General features: G+C 32.7%; 1 protein-coding gene across 1 annotated transcript in view; it reads right to left on the bottom strand.

Annotated features, from left to right (window-relative positions):
- LOC128996931 (uncharacterized) overlaps window positions 1-22,782 on the bottom strand; it is a 324,176-nt gene that overhangs the window by 94,162 nt on the left and 207,232 nt on the right. The gene's annotated exons all lie outside the window — the stretch shown is intronic.

Genomic DNA, 22,782 nt, shown 5'->3' with positions numbered 1-22,782 from the left:
CGTATTTTCACTTAATTAAGTGTAGTTTTAGGAAATTGATGTATTTTAATAAGCTGAGGTATATTTCGAACAGTAATAGATATTTTATATCTTTTTCTAAAAAAAAAATTGCAAACCATGAGGGTGTAATAACAGACTTACCACTTGATAACTTATATCAAATTTATTTCTATAGAAATACGACACAAAAACCTATTATGTAAAATTCTGTAATATAGTTATTGTGTTAAAGGCTAACATTGTCCTCCCTAATTAAAGTGTTTTGGTTCTACTACAAAAACCATTTTTGAGGATCACCAATGAAACCATCCCTAAGAAGATCACGTTAAAGACAAAACGTCCAAGCAGGATGTTTCTTAAAGAAAATATGAAGACTGGAAGATCCAAAGTTGTTGACGTAGTCCAAAAGGCAATCTGGACGGTGGGGGACGATGGCCTAGGACAGAATGAGAAATTTAATTACAAAAAATTGTGAATCATTGTAAATTAAGAAAATTGTATTATTTTATGTGATTCTCATCCCTTAAAATGATTCAGTTTGGTATTGAAGTATATCACAAAGATGTTTCCCTGTTTTAAGTAATATAGTTAGATATTTTGTTTTTCTTGGAGTTTTTAGTGTGCACAAAACCTCTTAATCGTGAAATAATTTCCTATACGTAATCAAACCAATGTTTTTAAGTATCCTTCTTCAATGCTTGTTGTAATTATGTTTACACATTAGCAGTAATGGCAATGTCAAATGAGTAATACACGTTATTTTCACATTTTCCAAGTTAACAACAGTTTTATCTCTAAGACGACCCTCTGTTCACCCACCTTAACGGCCAACTGGCCCGGGTCCTCGAACCACTGACGGTCGGTGTATGTGAAGGAGCCAGTGGGGATGATGCCCAGACCGATCAGCTGACCTCCCTCGTACAGAAGGAACACCGGGGGCCACGTGGCGCAGTCCAGGGTGGAAGTCATGTTGAAGAAGTAGTGGAGACCTAGGAGTGCAAGTAAATACTCTATGGAAATTGTCTTCTTGCTCTCTGTCTACCTGACTGGCCAATGATATAGCCCGAGGCTATCCCAGGTAAACGAAGGGCCATGAGACAGGTTCCATCATTACAATAGGTAACTTTACAAAAATTGTTTGTAATATTATGTTTTTAGGTTGATATTTCCAAAATTATCTACAAATCATGTTTGGGTTATCAACCTACGTATTGCATTCCCTTTCAACTTAACGTTTTATTTGTTACTAAAGTCTAGACACCTGTCAAGGTTCAACGTTTTAGGTTTAACCATAGATAAAAAATACTCCCTAAGTAGATTTCCCCTTATGAAAAAGCTTAAGCCAATTTTACTGTTAGTTCTGTCCAGTGTACTGTAGAGTCATGTTTTGTTTACAATTTGTTTCTTGCTATTTCAGTCATTTAAAACCTCGTTTAATCAAATAATACCCCCGCCGCAGCAAACCTGCAGACTTAGCGAATTTCCATTTGCCTGATTGGATTCAAACTAAAATGTCTCCTTAAAAATATCACACTCTTATTCTCTATTTAAACAGAATTAGTTTAATGAGTACTTAGGTTTGCTACAACACGGAGGGTAAAAAAGTTTATTTTTATGTAAAATATTAAAAGGTAGGCCTACTGTAGTTTAATAAGAAATTAATGTATTTTCCAAATTTGATCAAAATATGTTCATAAACAAGCAAACTACAACAGTTGACTTATTCTCCATAAGAATAACATGGAAATTTTAAAATTACAATCTTTTTGAATTTTCTCCGTAACAATTAGGTGCATAATAACGCTTCAATATACTAAATTATTTGTTTTTTTAAGCTCGACAAAATGGTTTGAAAAGAAATTGTGAAATTTTGTGTTTTTAGGGTCAAAAATGGGAAAAACCTATTTTTACCCCATAAAACCCCCCATAAACCCCCGTTTCCATAGTCCGATCATGCTGGTTCGCGAACTCATTCAAGTTTATCCCGCCTTACACCTTCAAACCAAATTTTATCAAAATCGGACAAAAATTACTCAAGTTATCGTGCGGATGGACACACACACACACACACACACACACATATATATATATATATATATATATATATATATATATATATATATATATAGATATATAAAAATTTGAACGAATGGTGTTTTTGGCCTCTGGGGACATCAAAATGAAAAAGTAAATCGGTCCCGGGCTTAGGTCTTACCATGAGACCTACGGTAATAGCTACTTCCCTATAGGGAAATTCGCTAAAACTATCTAATCATAAACAATAACTTGTCTACTAGCTATATAACCAAACAGTGAGGCACAAATCACGAGAAACTAATCCTAAAATAATATAAACAAGTTTTAAACAAAATACGACATCTACAGTACACCGGACAAAACTAACAATAAAATTGGCTTTAGCTGTTCCATAAGGATGGGAAATCTACTAAGGAAGTATGTTTAATCTATGTTTTAACATTTTAGGTTACTTTGAACCATTCTCAGGATCCCCCCCCACAAGTATTGACATTGATTAGATACAATTACCCATTCCGACGAAGCAATTCTGCTTGGTAAATTGTTGACTGGTCACTTGTGCCTCAGTCTTGGATATGTTGATGTATGTTCCAGTAGGTTTGACCCATACTTCAGACCAGTCCACTACTCCCGAAGTCTGCCTTCCTCCTGCCTTTAGTTTGGCTGAGGACAAAGTAAATACAGCTGAGTCATTAGCAGGTTCACATTCAATAAATTTCTTGGGAAGTAGTTTATTCTAATTAAATTATCTTTCATGCGGAGATGACTTTCTTTACTTAAACCCTTTTGTTAAGTATATAGGTGTTAAGTGATAGGAGTAGGTAGCTTCAGGTATACTTTAATACTTTCTTACTAAACGGCGACCATACAAAGTAGGTATTTTAAGCCAAGTATGAATGGAGATGAGTGTAGGTAGGCACTACACCCAGCTCGGTCATGTCAAATATCTAACAATTGACGACATTCAAACCTTTGGGTTCAGGATAGAATTTCCGCTTTCTAACATTTACACTAGTAAACTGCCATACATAAAAAATGTCGTAAAATAAACAAACTAAGCTGAAAGCTAAAAACATCAATCTAATCTGCTATCCGTGGTTTGTGTAGTTAGCATAGTGATACCGACATTAACTGCTTTTAGTTGAGTGTTTATTTAAGGTTGCCAAAGTTTTATTCATTTGGTCAAATTGATAAAGTAAGACCTGTCTACATCCATAACATAGATGTCTAATTTACCAAAAATAAATTTATGTACCTGTTTTCTAATATATCTACATTTATTTATTACCATAGTAAAATATTTTTCTAATACTCTTGATAATGAATAACTATTTAGAATGAGCTTTTTTATTAATGAATATTTTCATAGTATAAAACATCCCGAGAAGCTCAAAAGACAGCCAAAATTATGCATGCCCCTATTATTCAATCATGTAAAAATGGCTTTTGATTTTTGCTTTCCCTATTGCATTCACGCTTAACTTTACAAACAAAGGAAGAATTAGTTAGAATTTATGACTATTTATAGTCTGTATAATGGAACCTGCCTCCTGACCATCCGTTTACCTGTAGACTGGCCAATGCTTTAGGGCCTAGGTAGACGGAGTGTCAGGAGACAGGTTCCTACGTACAGACTATAGTCAAACAAAAAAGTCTTTACCTGGGCTTAGAAACAAGACAGTAGTACACCAGGCATCGACTCCCCAGTACTTATAGCTTGTGAACATTGGGATGTCATCAAACTTGTAGGGAAACTGGAGGTGCTTGGAGTCTGCCTTCTTTGTGACATCTTTCTTGATGTACTGAGACAAAATGGTACACCTTTAGATATACGAGTAAATGTTATAGGGTACAGTTTACTTATTTCATACGTAAACATCATTTTGTACAAGTTAATTTGTTCAGGTATAAAGATGGCTGTAATTACACACAATATCATAATTAATCTTCCATGATTGCTAGACTATTTTCTTATTTTGCTTTTGTGTAAATAAGAACTTTTTACAAAAAGAGTGGTAAGCTGACTAAATATGATCAACTTTTTTCAGTCGTTTCAGTAGTTATTACGATTATATCAAAGGTTATTTTTAAGTTTCATGAAATGATTCTCAACCTCAAACAATACAGTAGTTTATTGCGGACATTTTCCATCACGAAAGTAAAAAACAATACACAACGTTTCGGGATCTGGAATCTGATCCCGTCTTCAGGTGAAAAAACTTAACTAACACATTACAACTAACAATACACAAACGCCCAACCTAAGTTGGAATACACTACCGAGGGTAGTAGTCAAAAAATATGCACTGTAAAGCAGTCAAGTCATGATACAACATGCAATTAATAACAAATCACAAAACACTATAATCTATAAAAGGTTTACGTACAAAAAACTCACACAATGGAACACTAACAACACCGTACGCTATGACTCCACCAATGAAACTGAACCAACATGGCTGACCAATCGGAAACACGGGCATCTGAAGACGGGATCAGATTCCAGATCCCGAAACGTTGTGTATTGTTTTTTACTTTCGTGATGGAAAATGTCCGCAATAAACCTTTGAACAACATTAACTCACCATCACCAACAATGAACTTCAAACAAAGAATACAGTAGTTATTGGTAGCGATAGTTGATCTTTTGTCTTTTGTGTTTATAATGCAAATCTCATTAAATTGTGTAGTCTTTTCGCATATTTTACTTATAGCGCTTCAAATATGAAAGTCGCTGTTTTGATTCCAAGCAAAGATTGGTAACTATTTTGTGATTAGTCTATAAATTACATCGACATAGTATACCCTTCCCGAAAAAAACGTGTAAAGTAAATGGTGTTAAAATAAAACCATAAATACAAATATTACAATTTATATCTAACACAAACATTACTCACACAGGTTCTCAGGCCGGCGATGTTGCCGTAGTAGTCAAACAGTATCAAAACTCTCGTATCGTTATAGTATGAGTACAAAGTACAGTTAAGGTCCGTATCCAGGCCTACATAGTAGTAATCATCTGAATACCATTTAGCAATCTCTGATATAGAAGTTGGTATGTGATAGAACCCATTGAGTGCGTACTTCACTGAAACAGAAAGCAAATCGTGAAAACATATACGGAAGTCTACCCCAAATCATTACTGTGAACGATCAAGCATTGCATGAAAACTTTGATATTTCATTTTGAGAAACTTTTGTTGCTTTTGCTTTCTCTCCTTATACCTAGCGTATGGAGAAATTATTATTTTCTTCAATTTTTTCTAGTATGAGTTTTAGGTGAAAATATCTATTTTGGGTCCCCCTGAACCCCAAAAAGATGTTTTCTTAGTGATTTATGGTGTGTGGATGTGTACAGATCTACAAACTGAACCTGTGGTCTGAATATGACGAAATTTTTTTATGTGGGTACTAATACATGGTTTCTCCAGACGTATTTCATTTTTTTGGAAATTTCTATATTTAATTGTTATTTCCCCTAGAACTCCACAAAATAATAAACAACTGGATCGATTTTAATTACCATTTAGTATGTTATGGGGTTATGGTCCTATTAACTCTTAACAAAAATGTACAACCCCCATTGCTGTCAAAATTACGGTTCAAATGTTATTGAATTAGTCCCCTGTGAAATAGGATATGTTAATTCCACCACTTAAAAAAAAAAAAACACAAAAAAATCTGTCAGTTTGCTACTACCGATTATTAAGGAAGTGTGACTAGATTTTGCACAGTACAAAGACACAACAAAAGAGTACCTTCACTAGAGCAAAGTCAGAAATGTGTCCTAGTAATGTATTAGCACAGACTAATGGTATATTGTCTGTGGTATTAGTTTTTAACATGTTGGCAAATTTTTTCGTAACTAATGTGAGGTGAACGATTTTTTATGTGTTCTTCAAGAAGAAAATTATTAATTTTTATGTTTTCCTCTAGGTTATATAAATGATTATAGAAATGAAGGGTTGCTAATTTAATCAATTAAAAGTATTTTTCACCTAAAACCTTTATTTATATTGAGAAGAATCACAGAATCGACAGTTTAAAAGTGCTATTTCAATATGCTCAAACAAGAACTCTTTATAATGTTACATCCTTATGAAGACTTTTAAGACGTTGTATTGCGTTTCGTGATTTGAATGTTATCCAATTGACATTGCACTATCCGGCATTTGCATTGTAAGCTCAGCAGTTAACATTGCACCACTAACACAACATCAGTTCAGTTTCTAGGTAATTGATTATATTATGTATTTAAGCTATCTATAATGTCAAACTTACCTTTTAGACTACTCCAGGAGGCTGCAGACCCTGTGAAAAATTAAATAAACAATGTTAGGTACTGTATTTCTCAAACTATTATTTATATATAGCTCTCAAAACATGAAGGTAAATACCCAAATAACTGTTACAACAAAATGTCTATAATTTAGTCTAATTTTGATAAGTTAAACTTTTGTAACATCGATGTCCTCCTAGAAAATTACAATAATCTCACATGGTGATCTTGATTAAATAAAAAGTACACAAGTGTATTCTAGTACATTACTTTGGTTTAGGTAGTCCAACTTACTGTAATACCTTTTACTGTTTTACTATACAATTAGCATTGTGTTTAAACAGAATTATTTTTATTACCAAAAGTATAATCTAAAATGAAGTGAAAGTAAAATTGTTATAAAAAGTAGAACATATATAATTATTATAACTGTTACATAATAATTTAATTCACTATACATTTATCTGTTTAGTAATTTTCCTAGTGGGTCTATATTAATTTTAAAACTGAATAGACCTAACACATGTTTAAAACAAATTTATAATTATATGTCCTTCTCAAGTATTTACAGTCGGGACCACGTAAGTTTGCAGTTGAGGGAGGCGCCTATTTACCATGGTTCTGAATGAACCAATGAGAACCGTGCGGTGTTGCCAAATCTAATAATACCAGCTGATTTGAAAATATTGCTTAGTATATTTTAATTAGTGTTGTCAACGGGCGATGTGGCAACGTCGCACTAGCCTCGTCTTGTGATTGGCTGTCACCAACTGCAAACTTACGTGGTCCCGACGTGCATATTGAAAACATAGAATTACAAAATACAACAATTACAGTATTTTTTTAACGTCAAGTTTTCTGTTTCGTGTCCTTTTGGGAAAAAATGCATTTGATTTGTAAAACTTTAAAAACAGCTTCCTTCATATTTTTAGATTCCATAGATAATGTTTACCTGTTATTAAAAGTGCAAAAGATGTCAAGAGCAGACAGCTTGTAGGATTTATCCCCTGTAATGAAATAGATATACATACATAAAATCCCAAAATAATGTATTTTTTATATTTTTTTATTATACATAAAACGTAAGTAGTAGAATAATGTATTACACTAAAAGTTTTAATTTTTAGTGAATTATACGTATCTCCCTTGTATGCACTGTTAAAATTTCTACCAGATGATTAAAAACAATTGCTCAATATCAACATTTTCAAGTGTAAAAAAACATAGAACAAGAAAAAAAGTTTAGAATTTTCAAAAGGAAGTTTTCTTGTAGTACCCTAGGTCAATCGTAATAATAAAATTGCAAAAAAAAACATGTACACACTATCATTGACTAACAAAATGTTATGTTTATTCATTAATAAATTTTGTTTATGTATTTTTGTTGTACGTAATTACTCTTGAGAGAACAACAGTCTTATCAGATGTGGTAGTATTTAAACGAGAATAAATTGTTAAATCAAAACTGCAAGGTGCAAAGATAGCTTGGCTATGTATTTAATACCGCAACCGTAGAAAACTTACACACTAGGGAATTTTCAGCTTAAGTTCATATTAAATAAGGTTCTTACAAAAGTAAATTCACACTTGCATCCACACTTGATGAAAATAAATATTCTATAAAGAACGTTATCCAAAATGTTTTTCCAAAAATAAAAGTCTTACTCTGAACTAATTTCGTAGAATTTTCCTATCAATAAAACTAAAACAATAAACTATAAATAACCAGTCACTTTTATAAGCTCCCAAAGGAATTTTTTTAATCGCAACCCTGCTGAACAAGACTATGATTTTAATGATTGTTCTGATTTATTTCTGTTCTTAAGTTTCGGTTTAATTAAGGTTGGTAATGAAAATATTCCCAAATAAATGTTAAAATTATTGTACTCACCATTATATTCTTCGATAACTTGCCGGTTAACTCCGTCCTCAATGACTGTTCAATAAATATTTACTCAAACCAATGACAATCAATTTCTTATCTTAAAAGCTGTCTTAGCCTCTTCAGATACAAACCATAGCTTGATTCAATTTAAGTGTGGAACATTGTCAATAATTATCTTTAATATCAGATTAGTTTTGAATAACTCCTTATGTTTGGATGTTTTTGTTTTGGAGTAAACCAGTACGAGGTACTCTAAATAATTTATTATAGTCATCCAATAGGAAGCTTTACATCTTTTAAATTTACATTTCACTTTTTATCTCAATAACTATCTCAATAACATCAAAAGATTGAGTTTTGAGTCACTAAACGTTATATAAAAGATTAGAAACCTGGTACCTCTTTACAAAACTTTACATCAAGTACCCACTATACCCAGAGCCAACAGTGATTAAATAACTTTAAGAGTCATTACTATTGTATACTGCATTTTGTGTTATTTGAAGCATTAAGTAAAAAAGCGATGGTTAACAAGTTATAAATTTATCTGTAATATTTGTTAAAAAGGGAAATTTTTAATTTTCCTTCAAATATTGTCTTAAAACTAAGTCGGAACTAAGTGATTCGACTAAGTTAGATCTTACCAAACTTGTTAAACTGGGAAATCAAGTATCTTCACAATATTTCGCACACCAAAGATAGAGAAATGTCCACTTCAATAAGTGATAAGTTTTCTTCCAATATAAAACGGTTGAGGTTATAAGTGCGAATTTGTTTAACTTAAAGAAAGGTTTGTAATATTTACTTAAAATACAAGTGCAGTTTCGTACATTACTCGATTAATTTGTTAAAGTAGTGTATCATACTTGATCTTAAATTGGTCCAATATTTCATAAATCAAAGACACACTGGGTAATAAGGGAAAATAAGTATTGTTTATGTACATATTTGGTTTAAAATAAGTACCAAGCTTCCGTGTTGAATCAAAAATTTGTTACTTTACATCAGTTTTTAAATTAAAATAATTTTGATCTTTTGCATTGTATTTCTATGTATTCGATTGGTTATAGTGCTCTACTTTATCTGGAAGGTTGCTGGTATGGTTTTAAGTAATCGTTACTAGACCCAGATGCCATTTTCCTTTAGACCATCAATTAATGACGCTTAATAACAACAGGTCAACGTTGAGAAGACCAGGGTTTGGACCAATCACTTGTAGAAACTGTAATAAATGACACTGCCGTTGCCGTAGATAAAACAATAAAAAAGTCAGTACATTTGATTTAATGTATCTACACAGTTTATCAAAATGATTCGTGCAAAACATTCTCAATACTCTAAATTTAAGTTAAGTTTTGCAATTAAAAGCTTAAACGCCCAACCTCTCAATACAAAATATTATTTTAGTAAACATCATACATACCAAATGTATAAAAATCATACATAAAGCAACAATTTAATAATATAAATGCATGAAACAAAATTGTTGATGGTTAATTTCTCAGGATTCACTGGGGTTAAATATAGAACATGAAATACATCAAATGTCTACGAAGTTAGGTAATATCTTGGCTAGTGGGGGGCCTGTAAATCCTGGGTGTTCGAGGTTATTGCTTTGATCCATTGAATAACGACCTCTAGCTTCATAACCAAAGTTTGATATTAAACCTACCATTGATCATTTGTCACCAGTATATATCTTGGCTAGTGGGAGGCCTGTAAATCCTGGGTGTTCGAGGTTATTGCTTTGATCCATTGAATAACGACCTCTAGCTTCATAACCAAAGTTTGATATTAAACCTACCATTGATCATTTGTCACCAGTATATATCTTGGTTAGTGGGGGGCCTGTAAATCCTGGGTGTTCGAGGTTATTGCTTTGATCCATTGAATAACGACCTCTAGCTTCATAACCAAAGTTTGATATTAAACCTACCATTGATCATTTGTCACCAGTATATATCTTGGCTAGTGGGGGGCCTGTAAATCCTGGGTGTTCGAGGTTATTGCTTTGATCCATTGAATAACGACCTCTAGCTTCATAACCAAAGTTTGATATTAAACCTACCATTGATCATTTGTCACCAGTATATATCTTGGCTAGTGGGAGGCCTGTAAATCCTGGGTGTTCGAGGTTATTGCTTTGATCCATTGAATAACGACCTCTAGCTTCATAACCAAAGTTTGATATTAAACCTACCACTGATCATTTGTCACCAGTATATATCTTGGCTAGTGGGGGGCCTGTAAATAGAGAAATTATAAAATGTATAGGCAATCTCTAAATACACTTTTTCTACAGTTACCTGACAAAGCAGGATTTCTTGCACTGATTATAGCACGCAAAGTAGCTGATTCCTTCATGTACTTTAATTTCGCGCACTCCAGTATCTCAACCAAACAACACAAAACAGTTTGATTGAATTAGACATGTAATACGTGTATGCTTGAAAAGAAGTTGGCAACCCTGCTAATTCGATCAGCTGGTGCAGTGTATTTGTCGCTTAACGCTTACTTAACTTTTGACTATTGATACAACGACTTAACTTAACTATCTGTTTTTGCTCATTAACGTAAACATTACAAATCAAAATTTTATGTATAGACTTCGATTCATTATGTATGTGAATTGTCATGCATTTGTTAATTTCTAAACTGCATGGTAAAAGTTAACCTGTTACCCATAATTTTTATGCTTTGAAGTAACTGTAGAAAAAGTATAACGTATAAAACGAGTGCAAAGTACCACTTTGTGCACTAATTACACAAATATAACTATCTGCATTCATAATTTTTATGTATTTAAACTATTACTCTGCATATGTTTACTAAACGTATTGCACTAGTGTGCATTACGAACTAATCAAGATGAGAAAGAAATAAATGTAATGTAAAGCTGCAGAACTTTTATCTACAAAACATTACTTGATCGGTTACAAACGTTGGAAATATCTAATGTAATATTGCCTTATCAGGCTTCTAGGTTACAAACTGCTTCACTCAAACATTAACGTCTCCTACGAGATAAACGTAATAGGCTCTAAAAGCATCAGCGCTTTCTTAAAAGCATTGTTATCTAGGTTAACGCTACTTTGGAAATTCTAGCAGTTTTGTCAGAAGCGTATACTGTACATATAGGTTAGTTAATGGGTTGATAAAATATGTAGTGTGTTGTTGGAATAGCCTCACAGCAGCCAACCTGCAGACTAAGCGTATTCCCATTTGCATGGTTGGATTTTTACTTCATGTCAGATTTATTCCCCATAAATATATCATTAGGTTTAACGAGTACTTCGATTTTCTGACTTAATGTGTGCATTTTTATGTTCATGTTTAATATGTCGAATTTTATCAAAATATATCCATAATCAAGCAAACTACACCAACCTACTTTTTCTCCACGAGAGTATCCAAGGGATTTTTTTGGAAATTTCTCCATAACCTTTAATCATACAAGAACACTTCACGGAACAAAATTGTTCATTAGTTCAAGCTCTACACAATGGATGCAATTAAAATTCGTAATTTCCGTGTTATATAAGCAAAAGTTTAAAGAAATCAAAATTTTGAAAAAAATATTCAAACCCCATTAATAACTGTTTTCCTATTACAAGATTGTATACAAATTTAAGTAGTAAAGTTTATCAAATGTTGTATTGACTCATGTTTAACTTTAATTTGACTTTTTGTGTATAACCCTTCCGAAGCTTATTAAAAACATGTTTACAAAAGTTTGTGGGATAATAAAGTCACCTTGTGTAATTTTAAAAATAAATGTCAAGAAGTGTTTACGTTTCAATAAATTATAACCCTCCAAGTAACAAACTTTTACGCCTTAATCTTGGAAATAAATTAAAGGTTGAGTTGCCTCGAATGAAACTTTACAGTGTTCAATAAAACTCAATAAAACTTTTAAGAACTGCTTCGTCAAAACCTTGAAAGTTCATTGTAATTTTTTTAATTTGACAATTGACTGAGATTCAAATTCAATGAAAAGAACTTCTACCAAAGTTAATGGTTGGCACTTCTGACTTTTATTGTATTTCCATGTTTAGTCTGAATATTATTTTCATCTAACTTTCAATTTGCGTAGGAATATTAGTCGTTTGCTTGAATATAGAATTGTATTACTTTTAATTATATCTTGTTAGTTTAGCATTTTAACCACACTTGTTATTCCATTTTTTATCTCAATATCTTCTATATTATTCTATTATTTAATTGGAAACTGTTTTTCTTTGTCACTAATTTGAGAGAATATCTGGGTGTAGAAACTCGGTAGAGGAGTCTAAAGAAATGTCTTGGTCTGTATAATATGAGCCATGAAAAGTGAAATCAGGTCAACTCTCTTGGGGCTCTGCCCTAGTGGCATTTAAAATTAGAATTTGTAAAACAAAACATTATGACCATATGGTTAATAAACATCTGTTAACATTTAAATTGTATTTCAAAGGTCACGTGTTATAAACATTTACTGAATCTGTCAAAATGAAAATGTTGCCATTACTTTTTATGATTTTAAAATTTATTTTTCCTACAGTCACCCGACAAAGTTGGCTTCCTTGTACTGTTTATAGTACAGAAAGCTGCTAATTGCTGCATATTTATACTTTGCCGTACGGTTTATACTTTGCCGCACATCAGGATTCCAACGAAACAACACAAAACAGCGTGGTTCTATTATGCACGTAATCCGTGTACGCTTGGAAATAGGTTGGCAACACTTATCCTACTAATATTATAAATGAGAAAGTTTGGATGTATGGATGTATGGATGTATGTTTGTGACAAGTGAACGCGAAAAATACTGGTCGGATTGGGCTGAAATTTGCCATGATGATAGCTCACATTCCCGATTAACATATAGGCATATTATTATTTCAAAAATCCTTTCGGGCTCCGCCCCAGTGGCTCTGGAGTTTCCCATGTTAACCTTATGAGAAATGGAATTATTAAATCTTAACAGCTGTTTCAATTAAACAAGTTGGTTCTGTTCTATGATGTTCAATAGCATTAAAGTAACAAGGATTACCAACAGGGTGCAGCACTATTATTTCTTTTACATTTATGACAACAGCTAATTTGCAACCAAAAGGTGAGTGAGCGTAGCGAACGAACTTCAACCTGGATGCGAGTTAGCGTAGCGAACGAGCTAACCTGAAGGCAAGTGAGCGCAGCGAACGAGCTCCATCCAAAAGGTGAGTGAGCGTAGCGAACGAGCTCCAACCCAAAGGTGAGTGAGCGTAGCGAACAAACTTCAACCAGGACGTGATTGAGCCATGCGAACGAGATAATCTTGAAAATTAAGAAGTTAAACGGGGCAAAGCCCGCGGGTTACAGCTAGTAGATAATAATACTATGAGCAGCTGATTGACTATTAAAACTACGATTTATCCTGTCATTTCGTGCTATAGTTTCGGTATTTCTGAACTTTCTGGACTTTTCTTTTAAACGTTTTTAAAACATTCCTACGATCTTAATAAACAAGAAAATACCTTTAAAGCATTTTTTTAGGCGTGGAAACCACTTCAAATTATAAAAACATACGGAACTATATTCTCAAAACGCGGAGCACATTTTTTGCCGAGGAAAAATAGCGGAGTGATACGGACCGCGGGTACTACTTTCTCTAGGGCACCATTTGTGTTGCCATTTGAACCTAAAACGTGTTGTAAAAACGTGTTGTAAACGTGTTTGAAAGACTAATTATTTATATGCTTTATAGTGACTGTAGGAAAAATATAATGTGTAACACGAGTGAAAAAGGCCTTTGCTGCACTCGAGATCATTCCGCACTCGCCTGCGGCTCGTGCGTAAACATTGCTCTCGTGTGCAGCAAAGTGCCACTTTCACCACTAGTTACACAAATAACTATTCCATTGCATGTTAAGTTTTTTAATCGTTTGAACAAAATGATTAATTTATGATACAATTTTTTGTTCCAAAATCTATGCTTTAATGAACTTAGAAAATTCTATATTTAGAATCAGTTGGAACAGATATTTATTCCTCATGTGGTTAGCTTTTATTGTAGGGGCTAGCACTTGCCTTTTTAGGCTCCCTTCAATAATAATTAATTTTACATTCAAGAAATGACGTCAGAGGTTCGTGAAACTATTAGCATACATGTTATCGATAATTGGGAAGAATATTGTATCATACTAGAAGAGATGTTATTATTTTAAGATTACATTGAATTCCATTAGTTCTAAATCCAGAAAAACAACGTCAGTGGGCCTGTATTCTTATAGGAAACCTCATTCATGAAAGTCGAAAAGCGACGAAAATAGTTCATTGATTAAGTAGTAGATTTGAAAGTGGACCCAAGGAAAGGAGGTTTCATTGAATTGTAAATATAAATTCATTTTTCGTATCCTTGGAAACTAACACTAATTTCAGAAATCACATTTTTACAGCGAACAAAGCAAAATTGCTGTTGAATCAAAAAACAAATACAAATGTGTGAACGACAAAACCAAGAGTGGTTCGGTCAAGATTTTGAAGTAATGGATCCTTCCAAAACCCATGGACTCACACACTTCAAGAAACCAATAACCACCCTGCTCGGTAAGTTATATTGCCTGATATGTTGTATAGCTAATGCTGGTAACAATTTGTTTACGTTTTATCGTTCTTGGAGAACCAAGGAGGAACAATACCCTTTCATTCAATTGTTCTCTAGATTGCAGTATCTTAAAACTCATCAATATGTCTCAATTGAATATTAGAGTAAATATGGAAGTTCAGATATAAAATTATTGTAACAAATCTATATGTTTAGGAGGATTATTGGGTACAACTAAAGAGGACTAGAACGATTCCAAGGATAAGATGAAGAGGACCTCTGGATCTACTCTGAACCCCGTCGTTGGTCTTGAGGATCTCCAAACTCTTCTGGGACTTCACGCCGGGGAGAGCTACAACCAAAAGATAAGTGCATTATGTGTTTCTTTCATTTATAAATTACTTTAAAATCTCAACATAATTTCACGCTGTCAACAAAATGGACACCTCCAATGGACTACTATACAAAGTATAGTACAAAGCACACAAAGTAGCTGCGTCGTAAAAATGCTCGTTCGTCAGTTATCCAGATAGTTCTCACACTTTTCGACTCTGGTTGCTGGCAATTTAGACAGCTTCCAAACAGAAAATGCTGCTACAAATCAGGAAGTTGTGCAATTGTCAGTGGCCAGGTATCCAGCATCGGGACATTCAAGATAGTGATCTTAATAGTTTAATTTATTAACACTACAATACACATTACATGCAACATGTCTTATGTTGATTGTAAGTGTACACAGTACTAATCATTGTATGATTTTTCCAGCCCATGGCGAGGAGATCAACCAATTCCATCGGATTAAGTCTACCAACTCCCAGGGGCCCTGTGAACGAAGACCCTGGATCATCTCGAAGATTGTGATGAAAGCATGGTCTCAAGCAGCAAGCACGTACACATCAGATGAGTATCTGTAGGCTGTTCCTCTGGACTTGGCAGTATTGCTTGGCTGCGATCTCCGTTCTTCACTACTAAGGCTTGAGGAACTAGGACTTCCACTAAACTAACAACCTGTTAAGAAGTCTCTTAAATACGGTACAAGAGAAACTACAGATGCCTACTCACCTACACACAGAGAGGCACAATCTTTATGGTACAAGTTCGCAAACATTGTATCTAATAAAGCATGTTAAAAACAAACTCATATTGTTTACTTTTTTGGAGCTAAAATGTACTTGGGTACTAAATCAGAACCTTATTTTTATTTTAGTAGTACCATGAAAAATTTAAGCAAGGAAATTACTTTATTTGGTTACATATTATTCAGTACATTGGTTGGACCACCAACAAGAAGAGTTCTCATCTCATACCATTGTAAATTTGGAAGCTCGTTTTCGTGTCTAGTTCATGTCTGGTGACCTTGATCGCTAGTGTCGCCGAAATGTTTTTCTATTTTGGGTTAATTTCATGATTTGTGCTTTACTGTTTGGTTGTATAACTAGTGGACGAGCTATTGTTTTGTTTCTTAATGACATGCTGATAGGCAAGGATTCACTCACCTTTATTTTTGTCTATGATGTCCAGGACTCTTTAAAACACAGATATATACAGAAGACGCAATCGTCCATGGCATCAAAGTCCGTCGTTTCACGGAACGATTTTTATCCTGTTAATTAGAAGTTTATATATATTCTTTGTATATTCTTACATACGTTGCAAGATTACAGTAGTTTTTTTTACACGAGTTGTTTTGTATTTCGAGGAATATAGTTTATCAGACGGACTGAAAGTGTATTTTTGACCCTTGTTTATTGTAGGTTAGGTTCCCTTTGCGTTATTTACTTTAGTCCCTGATAATGAAATAAGCTATCAATTTCCAACAATAAATTAACTGGTACCATTACCATACAGAAAGATACTTACAAAAACATAAACATACATATTTGTAATTTAAAATATACCTATGATACACTTTCCATACTATTCCATTTGTGCATTCACTGAGCACAAATACAGTTACAAATATCCGTAGTTGAAATAAAACAATTCAGTTTATAATGAATACTAAATGATGACGTAAACAGCCGCTCCTGCGACAGTTGGATTGCTTATGAATATGCAGCAGACTTGATGACCAACTGTGGCTTATTTGGACCTTCCCTTCTCTCAGTACAAACTTATTACAACTACGAAACATCTTGCATAAATGAATACAAGATCAAACCTTACAATCTGATCAACGCTCCTGCAGATCTGCAACTCAGTGTGGATGTCTGCGTCTTCAAGAACTCAGAAATTCACATAAAATAACTGTGTGTTTTATTAATATCTCATGCAGCCTACAAGTTATGATATTTATATTCAATAGTTTGTTCTTTTCATGGCTATTGTTTTTTTTATTTACTTAAATAACAGGCTAAGAATTTTGGAGTCCAAATAGACTATTTTAATATGAAACCACATTCCAGATTATTGCCAACAAAAAAAATAACTGCTTGCTGAATTTTAAAGCATTGATTTGGTTTATTGAACTTACCCCAACAGCACAATGGGCTTGCTGGGAACTTGTTCCAAGTCCATTGGCCCAAGTTCCCAAGCCTGGTTTAGACTCAGGCACCAAAGTCTGTAGGCTTGGTTTTGACTAGAGACCGAAGTTGGCAGTTGTTCAACTTGTTATGGGTTTGGCTCCCCAAGTCCAACCCAAGTCCCAACCCCAAACCTACAGTGAACTCATGGTCACAAACCTACTCTAAGCTTGGAATGATGGATACAAAACAGGTCTGGTAGATTAGGCAGGCTCATTATGGACTTGTTCGGGACTTGGGGACCCAAGCCCAATTTTAGTAGGCTCATATTGGACTTGGCTTAGACTCATATTGGAATTGGTTTTAGCACATTTTAGACTTGGGCAAACAAGCTCACACTGATAAATTTAACAGGCTCATTATGGACTTGGAGACCCAAGCCCAATTTTAGTAGGCTCATATTGGACTTGGCCTAGACTCATATTGGAATTGGTTTTAGCACATTTTAGACTTGGGCAAACAAGCTCACACATATAGACTCACTCAGACTTGGTACGAAGTTTTATGACTTACTGTCATGATCAGAGATAATAATAATTTTATAATAGGCTATAGTAATAGTAATATAATTTATACCTATTTAACATATAAGCTGTTTCACACCATTCATTTGCCAGCCCACCTTTTTTCTTAGACATAAATATAATTAATTTTTTACCAAGAAACATTTATGATCAATAAATGAAGCCTATTTTATGAGTCTTAAGTGATCTTGGAAAAAATATTGGTTATATATGATCTGTTAGGTTTAGAAAACAAGACATTCACATTTCAATACAGTTTATTAATATAATAAATACAATGCCCACTATCTTCCACTTCACCTTCAACTTCTTTTCTGAATCCATCAACTCCACCGCCTGCTTCAGAAGATCTATAAAAAAATACAATTGCATTAGACGAATTATTTGGTTTATTAAAATTTATTATTTAAATAATTTTTCATAATTTTTATTTGTTATTAGAATTATTTGATTATTTGGCATTTTTGTTGGTGTTGCAAACACAGGGTATGTTAACTTACTCTTGTTTTTAAAATTGTTATCAAACTTTTATTTCTTACTGTTTTACTTTTATAATGATTACAGCATGTGATAAAGGAACTTACACTTATCAACAAGGCTACTGAATACAAACAACATAAACTAATGGTTTGGCCTGTTTTTATCTGTAGACTAGGTTAAGGCATTGACTATAATGGTTAAGGTTAAACACAAATTTTGGCACTGTTCTGTAGAGTTCAGCAGTAGAAGTTGTCGTTTCAGTGAAGCGCTGAGTATGACAAAGGTTAAAGTGCAAAAGGTTTAGGCTATAAACAAAATTCTCGGGTTCTTAAACAAGATAAGTGAGAACTGACAACTGAGAGTGAGGAAGTCTAAATCCAACAAAAATGGTGGTTCAGCACAAAGAAACAGGTTTTAGAAGCGTGTGGTAAGTAGGGGTGGAGGGAAAATTCTTTTGTCATATGGCACTGCTCACTTTAGACTCACATGAACAAGCTTGTCGTGGGTCTGGTTAGGTGTTTAAATTGTAGACTTGGCCAACCAGGTTATATATGTAAATAAAACAAGTTTAGTTTTGGCTCATTCACACAAGTTCACTTAACCAAAGCTGTTTTCAATTTGTAGTGGGTTCCAAACTCCAAGTTTGTCATACCAATTCAGAAATATGTAAAAACCAAGTTTAGTCCAAGCTCACGTGCTGTCTGGGTATACTTTGAATAATGCTTACACAGTTTTACTACTTCACTAACTTCAAAAAACGTTTTTAGCCCAAACTCGTTTTAGGCAAAGTTAAACATTATAATTACTAACAAAACTCTAAATATACACGTGTCACCAAAATCTTAACAATTATATTTACAAATAAAAATACTCAGATTGTTTTCTATCTATATATTTATTATAAATATTACAAGACACATAAATCTAAATTACAGATATTACTAAAAATTTTGATCTGGTTGTTTTCAACTTTCAAAGTAGAAAGATTTTAACCTTGTAAAGTCTTAAGAACAAATTGAAAGCTGAAGCAAAACACTTCAATGTTTAATAAAACTCAATAGGAAATACTTAGAGTTTCTATCAATGGACTTCAAACTTTATTATTACTCTTAACTCTTAAATCCATTTTCAATTGTAAAGGCCTTACTTTAAATTTGGTCCTATTTGTGATCTGTCGCTTACCTCTAGAATTACACCACCCCTAAACTAGATCCCAATGTTGGCATCAGAAGGAGGGCTTGGTGCCAAGTCCTGCTACAGGACCTGTTATTGAAAATTGCAACTGACATTTGTATTTATTGACTTTTGATTAGAGTTAATCGTTAACGCAAAATATTTTTTGTATCAACGGTGGTTTTGACATTGGTAGTTTTTATTAGTTTTGTCAATATTATCAAACTGTAGGGAAAAGACCCAATTTAAGTAATCTGATGATTTTTTTTTTTAAGATGAACACTAACTTATACAGCATTAAAATGTGTGTTTTTTTTGCTGTAAAACTAATATTCAAGCCTTGTAACATTTTAAGTTGATTAAAAAAATTAAACGAGAAAGATAGCATAACTTGTAAAAATACTACCACCCAAAAATGTATGTCTTCCATATTTCACTTAAAAAAACATTGTTGTCTAACCTATGCTTTTATTAACTACTAGCTGTTGTACCCGTGCTTTGCAACGGGAAGAGGACACAAAATAGAGACCTTTTTATCTTTACATCTGTTGCATATAATAATTACACATCCACCAAAGCTTTTAGAAAAAAAAATTAAACTTTTATGGCCTTAATAGAAAGGTTTAAGTTATGATTTTTAAATCTCGTAAGTAGTGGATACCACCATTTTGGTTTTGATTAATTTTAAATCTTGTGTAGGCTGATATGAGAAAAACTGACCAAATTTTCGAATTTAACTTTCACATACGATTTACCTTCATCTCCCTTAATTACATATCTTTTTATTTATAATTGGCATTATAAATTTCAATTTTGAAGCTGCATAAATACTTATTATTAAATTTAAATGGAAATTTTTTTTAAATTTCACTCTTCTTCATATTAAATAACAAATCCTTCAATCTTCAGTTTCTTCACTCACAATAAATCATCAGCCAAACTAAGTCAGCTGTTATAAACTTTAGAAATATTCTTGTGCCTTATCAATACAGTCTTTTGAAATATTAAAGAAACTATATCTATACTATAAAAAATGTTAAACAAATAATTTAGCACTAAAGACAGCAGACAAAACTAATATGATTATCAAAGCGTCGAGGACTAAAAATGTAATAGCAAATACAGTATATGTTTCATTGCATTTCTGATTCTACTCTACAAAAATATCAACAAACAACTTACAAACCAGTTATTTTAATCAGTTCCATCATCCATTGCCTTTAAATTTTCACACTTACCATTAAGTAAACGTAGTAACAGAAATTTTATTGATTATATAAACAAAAGAACACTGTGTACTGCTTAGTTTTATGATATTTTCCTTGGTTTAATTTAATCAGTGGTGTGGCAAAACACAAATAATAAATTTATCAAATAAAGTAAATGTAAACTGAAAGCTATGTTAAGATAAATAAGAGTATTTTGTATTACCATTTGATAATTTAATATAGTTACACATATACAACAGATTTTAGAACACAAAATCAATGACGTACAATTTTGTTATTGATGATATTATTTAGTTTAATTTAAGCATAGTTTTAGCAAAACAAAATTACTAAATTTACCTAAATATACATATAAAAAACAATGTGGTGTGCAAGTTATGTTAAGTTAATCTAACACATGTTAAGCAGTTCAAATTTATTTAAAATAACCTCCAAATTCATACAAAACATCTGTAGGGATTGTAATTTTCATACTGTTTCCATGAAAACATATCAATAACATTATTTTCATAACTGAGACGAAAAATCCAAAGCAGAGCCGGAGTTGATACAGCAACGGTTATAGAATTTTTTTTCTATAATCATTGACAGTTTTAGAATAAATAATCCATGATAAAAGGTTAGATTAAAATAAACCTACCTCATAGTTATGGAAAATATTATATTTAACTTCTTTGTATCAGCTGTCTGAAATTGTGAAATATGCAATTTAGCAGTTCTTCTTGTTTACATTGAATTGAAGCAAATGTAAACAAACATTGTTAGTGTTCTGATCACAGTCATGGAGACCAATCAATATTTAGGCCTACTTTTAAAATCCTCACCTCAGAACTGTAAAAGCCAAAGGGGCAAAGCCTACGGTCAGTATCGAAATGTGAATAGTCCTATAATGGTCCTTGGTATGTTAGCTATATTTTTGTAAAATTTAAGCTTAGTTGGTTCAGTAGTTTTTGCACCTATTAGTAATACACATACAGACAGACACCATTAGATTTTTATATAATAGTATAGATAGATACATTTACATAAAAGTAATAGGTAAGTGACTTACATAGATTGTTTAAAGTCTGTTTATAGTGTTTGTTTTTTTACATATCGTATTGTACTTTGTACTTACCTCTGGCAAACAATCTTTCGAACTTAAGCTTGTAAGTTTTTTATAGCCGACAAATGTGTTTCCATGTTTTAATTTAACATTTTTAAATGTGGGAGATGCGGGTACATATACATTTTTACAATACATAATTTACGTCTAGGTTAGAAATAATAGCAAAACTATTCTTTCAGTAGTAAACGTTAAATGAATCTTTCAAGTACAGAACTACCTGGGACTTTTAACAGTTGGGGTTGGAAAGAATTGTTAAGTAGGGAGCTGGTGGAATACAAAGCAATGTGAACCTGGTCTGAAACAAAAGCTTTCTGCTCCAAAGTCTTTAGCTTTTTAATATCTCTTTATTATCACATCAACAACCCTGCCATCACCTTAAATATATGCACTTTGAAAAGACATACCGGTAATTGAACTATGTGAGTTCGTTTTAATTCCCCCCTATGGAAGAAGCTAATACTCTAGGTTGCACAGCGAGACCTAGACCCAGGTACCAATAAACTTTATTATTTCGAAGGTCAAAAACACCATTTGTTACAATATTTATGTATGTGAACAAAGATAACTCGATTAAGTTTGGTCTGATTTTGATAAAATTTGACATGAACCTATAGGAACTGCAACACTGTAATGAGTTTGTGAACCAGCAAGATCAGGTCATGGGGTTTTAAAATTTTCAAAAATCACTTTTTCAAATGTTTACCCCTAAAACATAAAAAAATCCCAGTTTCCTACAACAATATATTATTGTAGAGGTAAAAACAAACTAATTTTGTATATTTAAGCGTTATTGTAGGATTAAAGGTTACAGGAAAAAATATATAAAACTGTACCTACATTTTAGTAGGTATTTCCACGTTATTCTTATGGAGAAAAAGTAAACTTTTGTATACTGTAGACTGTAGTTTGCTTGTTTATTAATACTTTTGATCAAATTTGGAAAGTTTACTTATTTGATAGTACTATTAATAATTTCAAAA

Source organism: Macrosteles quadrilineatus, unplaced genomic scaffold, assembly GCF_028750875.1.
Source record: "Macrosteles quadrilineatus isolate MER2022 unplaced genomic scaffold, UCM_ALF_1.0 Scaffold_6__1_contigs__length_79288215, whole genome shotgun sequence".
Classification (NCBI taxonomy): Eukaryota; Metazoa; Arthropoda; class Insecta; order Hemiptera; family Cicadellidae; genus Macrosteles; species Macrosteles quadrilineatus.
This window is presented reverse-complemented; position numbering and strand designations above follow the sequence as displayed.